Source organism: Quercus lobata, chromosome 10 (assembly GCF_001633185.2).
Source record: "Quercus lobata isolate SW786 chromosome 10, ValleyOak3.0 Primary Assembly, whole genome shotgun sequence".
Classification (NCBI taxonomy): Eukaryota; Viridiplantae; Streptophyta; class Magnoliopsida; order Fagales; family Fagaceae; genus Quercus; species Quercus lobata.
In genome coordinates, this window is record NC_044913.1 from 62,629,593 (window position 1) to 62,639,321 (window position 9,729).

At 34.3% G+C, this 9,729-nt stretch overlaps 1 pseudogene; it reads right to left on the reverse strand.

The window, feature by feature from the left end:
• Positions 1-683: 683 nt before the first annotated feature.
• LOC115965167 lies at positions 684-3,584 on the reverse strand (annotated as a pseudogene).
• Between the last annotated feature and the right edge of the window lie 6,145 nt (positions 3,585-9,729).

Sequence of the window (9,729 nt, forward strand, 5' to 3'; positions counted from 1 at the left end):
CTACAATTGAACTCTTACCCTAATACCCAATTGGACTTGTATTGTAACAGCAATTTCTCTGTTCAATGCACGAAACCCAGTACATGACTAACAAATGATGCACAAATCCCAGTACATGACTAACTCCACCAACTTGAAGAAGATGTTGGCTGCAAAATTCTTCACTTTATCAACAATGAAGATCAGGAAGTTCCTTGGTTACAAAACCCTTAGTGTAAAGACACAGTAACTTCTTCAGAAAGAATGATGAACTAGATCACTATCTGCATGTATTAATTTTTTCATCTCTTATGACGGCCCTTAAAATAATCCTTATATATGTCTAGGGTTGTGAGAAAAGAAATTCTACACAAACACACAGGAATATGCGTGTAATCAGATCTGAAAAGTCTGATTTCGTAATTCTTGACAAATACAACTTATGTCGAGCTTCAACATTAAACTCGATAGAAGTATTTCTGTTGAGATTGCTGTCGAGATTGCTGTCGAGCTTTAATGAATAGCTCTTCTTCACTTGTTTCTTGGTCAGATCTTCATGGCTTTAACACTTGACTTGAACAACATGTTTCTTGAAGTCTTAAACACATCCTAGATCTACCCAATTACAAATAAAGTGTATTTTGTCAAAGGATTAGTCAATTATGTAAAATATGTCCCAAACAATTTACTGTCTGAACGTGCTCTTATTCACGAGAAACTACAAGTACTTGTTTTCCAACATTGCAGCCACTAAAGAGTCCTAGGAGAGCTGCTGCCCCATTCTCATGGCCTTCAGCTAAGTCTTCCACATAAACTATCTTTGATCCTCTAATATGTATGGCAATATGTGGTCTAGGAACTTGGGATAGAGGTGAAAGTATTCAATGGCTGAAAATCCTTCCATACGAATTCGCTTGTATATGATAAACATCAAATTTTTAATCCTTTCAGGCTCATCAAGATTGTATGTTGAGGTCATTCCACATCCAGCTATGCGCCCGTGGTCTCTCATGTTTAGAAGAACTGCATCAAGCATTTTCCCTCCTACGTTCTCAAAGTAAATTAATGTCAATACCATTCGGGAAATACCTGCCATGCCAAAAAAGAAACCAATGGTAATGTGTATTGTATTAATAAATAAAAAGTTAGATAACACAATTTGTGAAAAATAACTTAATTTTTAAATAAAATTTCTTTAGAGAAGATAAAATTTTTTAGTATTATTGGATCACTTTATACCAAACAACTATGATTTTATATAGTTTAATCCTATTTTGTAACATTAAAGAGAAAAATTTTAAATATATAAATATATATATATATATATATATATATATATATATGTAGAAAAAAGTGAGCTTTAAAAGCTTATGGTGACATTTTAGATTGGTACCACATATGCGTGACACAGTAGCAAATACTGACCTTTTCAAAGCAGCATTCAAATCACACTCCTCTTTATAATTGAAAGGCTCATCGAACCAAAACTTGTTCTTCAATAAATCAACCTGATTGAAGACAACAAATAAGTATTCATTTAATAGAGGTTATATATGCAATTAGCACCATCTCTCCTTTACCAAGAAATAAAAAAGGAAAGTAATTATTTCATATGTACGCTATTTCCGGAACATCAGTAGAGACATGACAGCGTATTTCATACCACTTGCTCTCAAAGAGAGATTATTATTATTATTATTATTATTATTATTATTTTTTTTTTTTTTGAGAAGGCTCAAAGAGAGAATTAGATATGAAAAATTAGATGGTGACTACACAACGTCGATAAATAGTCAGAAATTCAAAAAGTTCTAAATTCCCATAATGTTAGTTTAATATATAAATTAAAAATGATAAAAAGTATTACAAGTTTCAATACTTGATGACTAGTGTAAATAGTTTCAAAAAACAATTATTAAAAAAAAAAAAAGACAAATTAAAATGGTGATACATTAGTAGTTAAATTGTCACTGTCACGTCAATTTTCAATTAAAGTTTGCTTTGAATTTATAAACTAATGTATAAATTTATAATGTTATAATAAAATTCGTCAATTTTCAATTATTTTTTAGTAAACAATAATATTTATTAGGATATGGACGAAAATAGTAGTACTAGTATTTTAAACCGGGTTTATAATATATTACATAATCAGAGTACAACTACAAAAGGGGCCTAACCTTTGTAGTTGTATACTGGGATTATAAACAACGGACACTAAACACACACAACCAATGTAAGATAAACATCATTTTTTTTTTTTAGTAAATAATAATACTTATTAGAATACACACGAAAATAGTAATACTAGTGTTTTAAACCGGGTTTATAATATATTACATAATTAAAGTACAACTACAAAAGGGTCTAACATTTGTAGTTGTAGACTGAAATTATAAACAGCGGGTTTATAAACATCTCTTCTTCTTCTTTTTTTGAGTAAATAATAATACTTATTAGAACACGCACGAAAATAGTAATATTAGTGTTTTAAACCAGGTTTATAATGGTCAATTTTCAATTAAAAATTACTCTGAATTTATAAACTAATATATCAATTTATAATGTTTTTATAATAAAATTCTAATACCTTGACATCACTTGTTATTTATTACACATGTATATGCCATGAACAATTTAAAAGCACATAGTGGTCAAAGGGAAAGCAATCTATCGGTACTAATTTCCAGGAAGCTACGCAACAAAAAGATTCCCTAGAAATTATATAACTAAAGGAATTATCCTGATATTACTTTTTTTTTTTTTTTTTAGGAATTAGGATTTTAAAATTAATTAATCACTAAAATAATATATGCCAATATTGTTATAAAAAATTAAATAAAAACAAAACAAAACAAAAAGGATGAGATATTTAATTTCTAAAAACACAAGAGAAATATAGGAAAAAATATATAATTGAAACATGAGATTGCATAGTTTATTATATGTTATCTATACAATATAATAAGTTACTAGATCTTTTAATAAAAAATAAAAAAGAGTGAGAAGACCTTTTGTTGACTTCCTGCACTTTCAACCACATAGCAACCCGTCAACTTTGCGAATGGTCCAACGAGCTGACCAACTGCGCCGGAAGCAGATGAAACGAAGACATATTCTCCTTTCTTAGGAGAACAAATTTCATAGAAACCAACATATGCTGTTATACCAGGATAACCGAGGATTCTGGCCTTTTGCCCTTTCTGGGAAAAATATTTGGCATAATGCCCCTGTTTCGAAACTATATAGGGGCGTGCCCCTGTTTGAATACTCGATCACCGTAAAGGTGAGTTATTTAAATAACTCGACTATGAAGAAACCGAGTTGTGGTCAGGTTCCTGCCACCCTATTGGGCCAGCCTGGCTTTTCGGCAATAAAATATTCTCGCGATATTATTTGTAACTCGGGAACCTAGAAAACGAGTGCTTAAAACCCGAATAACTGATAATTGAGTTATTAATTTTACTCGGTTCTGTTATAATCGAGTTTTATGCTATTCTGACGCCATTTCACATTAGTTGTTCACACGTGAAGCTGAACCCGATTAATTGGAAATCGAGTTATTAATAGTACTCGGTTCTTTTATAATCGAGTTCTTCTGCCATATCTACTTCTCAAGCAATTCTCCTCATCATTTCCAGATATTCTCCTCATTCTAAGAATTTTCGATCAGAAGTTGGTGTTATCTCTCCATCATCTCAGGTTTATCTAACTCATTCTCTTCTTTGAAATACATTGAGAATTTTATTATTGTGTTGGTAAACATAGTTGTAGATATTATAAAAGTTTATCAATCATAATGTATGTTTTTTGTTAGAGTATAATTTTCATTTAATAATTTGTATTACTTATGCTTTGGTATTTTCTTGAATGAGTGTTATGTGTATTTTCTTGAATGGTATTTTAGAGGTATATTAGTTGTTTGGTATTGTTTGATGTTACAAGAAACGTACAATAAGCTATAGAAACAGTGATAAATGTTATGTGTGTACATTGGGTTATATTGCATGTTATGTGTGTAATGCTTATGGTAAAATTTGAGTGTTAGTATTTAATTTTTAGCATGTAATAGTATACAAATTGATGAATGTCTTTGTCATGTACCAGAGGCGGAGCCAAGGGGGGGGGGGGCGAGAGGGGGCAAGTGCCCCGCTTGACTTGTCCAAAAATATTCCATATGTACTACTATTAGGGAATATTTAGAATGCTTTACCCTCCTTGATGCAGAAAATAAACACAAATCAGGAAAAAAGCTTCCTGGCCCTGCTGAAATAAAGGGAAAATGACAAGCTTACCTAAGTCAATGACACCGTGTAAGGAAAAAAAATAGGAAACAAGGAAAAAGTTTTGTGACAGAAGCAAAAATAATTAGAAGAATTTCCGTTAGGCACAATAACACACACCAAGAGCTTTAACTTGTTAGCTGTTAGCTTTTAATTATCATGCACTTAAGCTTAGCATAATAATAATGCATTGTAGTGTCTTTCTTATGACATTTCAATCGATAGTCCTATATTGTACACAATTTTTTTTTTTGTTTTTTGGTCCTCAATTTCTTGACATTTCAGTTTTAAATTGTGGGTTTATGCTATGAACTAAAATTTTAATTAGTTTGTAAAATAAAAAGAAAGTCGAACTTTTCCTATAGTTTCAAAAACAATCAAGAAAAGATAGTGAGATGTGTATACAACTTTGCAAGTAAATTGCTATATTTTAAATATTTTTAAAATTAATTTATTTCCACAATTTATTTTATAGTATTAACTTAAATGTCTAAATATAGTTTACATAGTTTTTGTATGACACTTATAGTTGTTTTTATAATTTTTTTTAATATATATATATATATAATTTTTTTTTTTGGTAATATTGACTTCTAAGCTTGCCCCCCCTGAATTGAAATCCTACCTCCGCCACTGTCATGTACCATCTTATGCAGCATTACATTATTTACCAACAGTTGATGCACACTGTTAACTTGATCATTTGATGTTATTGTATTCAGTGTCAATGTCTGGTTCTGGCAACCCACAACTCTATAGGCCTCACGATGTGTTCACTGCTATGGGTCGTTGCTGGGTATTGGAAGATGAGTTTAGCTATCCAATCAATCCGAATCTGCGAAATAGTGCTTACGTTCACAATACCATGAGACAGGAGTGGGATTGGTTATTTCGTGAACAACAAATGTTTTATGATGAGTTGGCTGGTTTTAAGTTGCCAGTGCCTCGGCGACTCGCATCGCAGATGCCTAGAGACACGATTGATGAACTTCGTAAAGTATTGAACCGCATAAGAGAAGAAAATAATCGAATGAAGATACGTCTTAATCGATATTGGACCCAAGTCGAGATTCGAGAGTCAGTGGAGGGAGGGTGGTACGAGCACGCACAATTCATGCAATCACTTCTTGCTGATCCCATTTATCAGTCAGACGTGGAGATGTCAGATGAAGACTAATCGTGTCATGGTGTAATTAGACTTTGTTATTTAACTATTTTTGTTAACTATGTTTTAAATGTATGTGTGTCACTGTTGTTGCATTTGTACCATGTAAACCTTATTATTGATTGTGAGGACCATGCACATTATTCGTAATCTAGTTTATTCCCACAGAACGCATAAAAGTCAAATATTCCCACACATGATGTTTTTCAATAAGCACCTAGAACATAACAATAAGCACCTACAACATAATACAGAAAACTTAAAGTAACTTACACGATGTCACCAATATGCATGCATTGCATATTGAACACTAATGCTACTAACATTATTGACTTAACCTAGACATAACACACATACCACATAGGCATTCACTCTGACAGGTAGTCCTCGTAGTTGAGGACATTGTTACGTTCCGTCGAAATGAGTTGTCGGTTCGTGGCGGCGGCCAGCTCTTCCGCTAGCTGTAGCATGTGATACCTGGACCTACGGAGTATCATCAGATTATTCTCTTTTTTTTATTTTTGTCACTGCACGCTCATATTGGTGCATATTTTTTTGTGATAGTGTGAGTGAGACACGATCAACAAGAGGCGCTCCGAGTCGCACGAGATCATCGTGTAGAGCGTTGGATTCGTTCACACGAAAGTCCCACTCCCGCCGCAGTCCGGCATAGTATTCCCTCTCGTCGGAATCTCTCTCCCTCCTATAGTTATCTGGAAAACGAAGTAGCATCCAATTGCGCATTGACATTGGAAAATGTGACTTATGATCGGTATCTGTAGATGTTTTGCAAGGGTAGATGTAAATGGGAGTGGGACTTTATATAGGAGTTTTACAAGGGTAGATGTAAATGGGACTAGGACTTTATATAGGAGTTTTGCAAGGGTAAATATTCACGTGGATGTGATTATATGTAAGGGTAAATATTCACGTGAATAAAGATGATATGTCTCGACATTGTATTGTTTAGTGAGGTGTTGAGGAGCACATACTAACTGCGAACATGACTTGGCTATACAGTGGCACCTGTTGGTGCACGTGGTTCGTTGAGGCAATTGTTTGATATGGCTATAGCTTATGCTACAGTAGAAGGCAGGTGATGTGTACTGCAAAGGAGGTTGTGTGTTTATTCACGTGAAGACTATTCAGCATTCCTATGCTTCATCTGACATGACTTGACGAGACAGTGCCGAGTTGCATTAAATGTTTCATAAACTTTTCAAGGATGCTCTGCATCGTTCAAAACGGTGCATTGCAAAAATCTGCATATTTGTGTATTGACGAGCATGTAGGTGATATGACTGGATAGGGTTCACGTGAAAACTATTCAGCATTCCTGTGCCTCGTCTGACATGACTTGACGAGACAGTGCCGAGCTATGTTAAATGTATCATAAAATTTTCAGGGATGCTCTGCTTCCTTGAAAACGGTGCATTGCAAAAGGATGCATATCTGTGTGCGCATGTGCGTGTAAGTGATATGACTAGACAGGGTTCAATAGTGTGACGCACTGTTGAGCAGCACATGCAGCACTACAAAGTGTATAAGTAGAAATGGTGGACAGCTCACCCCCAAAATTAATGCATAAACTTTGAAGGGATGCTCTGTATTTTCACGTGAGTGTGGATGGGTACTTGTGGTCAGGGTTCAACAGTGCTGAGCTATCCATGGTAGCTACACTCACTGTTCCCTATGGTGGTATTTGGCAAGTGGGATTGAAGAAAGTTGATAACAACATTTGGTTTTGTAATGGTTGGCAGGATTTCGTTGAATACCATTCTATTTGTTATGTTTATTTTCTAGTTTTCAGATATGAAGGAAATTCAAGCTTCCATGTTCTTATATTTGATAAGACTACCACTGAGATTCAATATCCACCCAAAAAGAACTGTAAATTGGAAGATCATCAGATAGAAATAATAGACTTATATGAAGATGATAGAAACATATCCCTCAGCTGATTTGCCCATAAAACATGAAGCCAGACAAAAGTTTGTTACGAAAGTAACAAAAAACTTTCTTCTACATAAAGAGGAAGACAGAATGAGTGGTTGGCCTGGTTTGGATGAGTCTGTATGTAATGTATTTATATAAAGTAGTACACTAGCAGAACTAAGATACACGGATACGGGTATATGATACAGCTACTGATGGTGTCATATATATGAATTATTCGTATTATTGAATCATATGTGTGGTTAGTATGTGTGGTTTGGATGAGTCTGTATGTATTGGATCTATTAAATTTTCCTACAAGTAATGTGCAATAAATCTAAGTTGGGTGATGGGTGTTATGTGGGTAACATTTCAATTTACACAGAGAGAATATTGGAAACATCAACATATCTAAGCAGAGGACATTTTCCAACCAAAGCACAAGAATCATATGTAGCAACAAAGAACAACAGGGAAAGAATGAATTACGATTTCATATACACTTAGCTAATCCATTGAAAACATTGCAACATACTGACATAACAATGTAATACATTACCAGTTTCACAGAATGCATGTTGGAAGGGAGTATTATCTTGAACAAATGTGTGTTTTTACACCTCGACGATGATGGTCTCAGTTAGGCCCCACTCTACTCCGGTGAGTCCTTGCTTTAGGAACCATATGATTTTTCTGTGAAAGAGTGGTTTGGAAGAGTCTGTATTGTAGAATGTATGAAATTTTTAGTTTAAATTTTCATATGTAGCAACAAAGAACAGCAGGTAAAAAATGATAAACTGATTTCATTTAAATTTAGCGAAAACTAATGAACAGTTTCTCTTTAGATTTACAAAAGTTGAACGTACATAATCATCATTTATCAGATGTTAAGAACAACATTTTGTATTGCACAGAATGTGTAGACATTAACAACAACGTCTAATGTTCGTAGGTAGAAATTTCTGGAAGTCATCATTGCTTGAATCTGAGAAGTCTGAAATATCTCTTTCATCATCTAACGCAGTAATTTCATTAATAGACTTCATGGCTCGCTCTTGCGCCTTCCCCTTTAGATGCTTCCTAGCTTTTTGGATTGCGTGAAAACGGTCTAATCGCCTTTGCATTTGATTGTTCTCTTGTTCAAGACGAGCAAGTATGTTGGCAGGTTCATCTCTAGGTAACTCGGCTGAGCGTGCCTTAGGAACTCGTAACCCATGCCATCGACAATACACCTCCAACTCACACCTCTTCTCGTATAGGGTTGACCATGGTGGTTCTGCTACGGTGAACTTTATTGCGGTTGTATCTGTACTTAGTTTTGTGAGTTTGCCAACCATGATGTGTCCAATGCTTCCAAGACTCTCGTACGTGTATATTGGCATATTAATGAAATCTCTCTTCTTTCCGACCCATTTCCCTCCATAGTTGTCTGTGTATGTCTGTAGTTGTTGATCTACTGGAGCTTCTGATGATCCATATGTTGAAGTAGATCCAAACTTATTTTGCATTTTACGATTTGACATTGAGACGTTGCGACTCATAGCTTACTCAATCTATGAATTTAGTGGGGGTAGAAAGGTCATTATTGTGGTGCATTTATAACCTCATTTCATGGTTCAAGCATTACAATCAAAAGTTAGTAGGACTTGTCATGTCAATACAGGCTAGAAAAACATTGTATGAAGAGGGTCATAACTGTTACCAATGTCATGTGTCTAGATTCTTGTGGGGACGACACCAATTTAAATATGAAATTGGTGTCTAATTTTCCTCCATCTGTCTAAATTTAATTGGGATCAATTGTAATTACACTCACTTTCATATAGAAGTTAGGTGAAAGTTAGCTGTGCTCCTTTTTTATTTATTTTTTTCCCCCACACCCGTGTATTTTCAGGTTCACCTCTCCTTCTACAATAATCAAAACCCAAAATTGTTCCTCTCCTACTCAACTAACGGTGCATGGTCGCAGTTACCACACTGATTAAGCCACCTTAACATACAGCTCCCCTATTTTTCAATGAATGCTATTTATGTATCTTATATAGGAAGAGGTTCTCCATCTATTCCGATTTTACTTTTCTTTACAACTTTAATGGTCCTGGTTTATGCTCTGTAAAACCAATTCCAACCATTCCTAAGGTTTGATTACTCATTTCTTTAATATGCCTAAACTTTCGTTCCTTTTTGTCAAAAAATTTTGTTGTCTAATTATATAATTTGATTGTTTTTCTATGATTGATGTTGCATGTTTATTTTCCATTTCATAACAAGTTGTAAGGAAACTGATAATTTTAATGCTCCTGGTTTATGCTTCCTAAGGTTTGATTACTTCTTCCTTTCATCTGCCTATGCTTTCGTTCGTTGTTG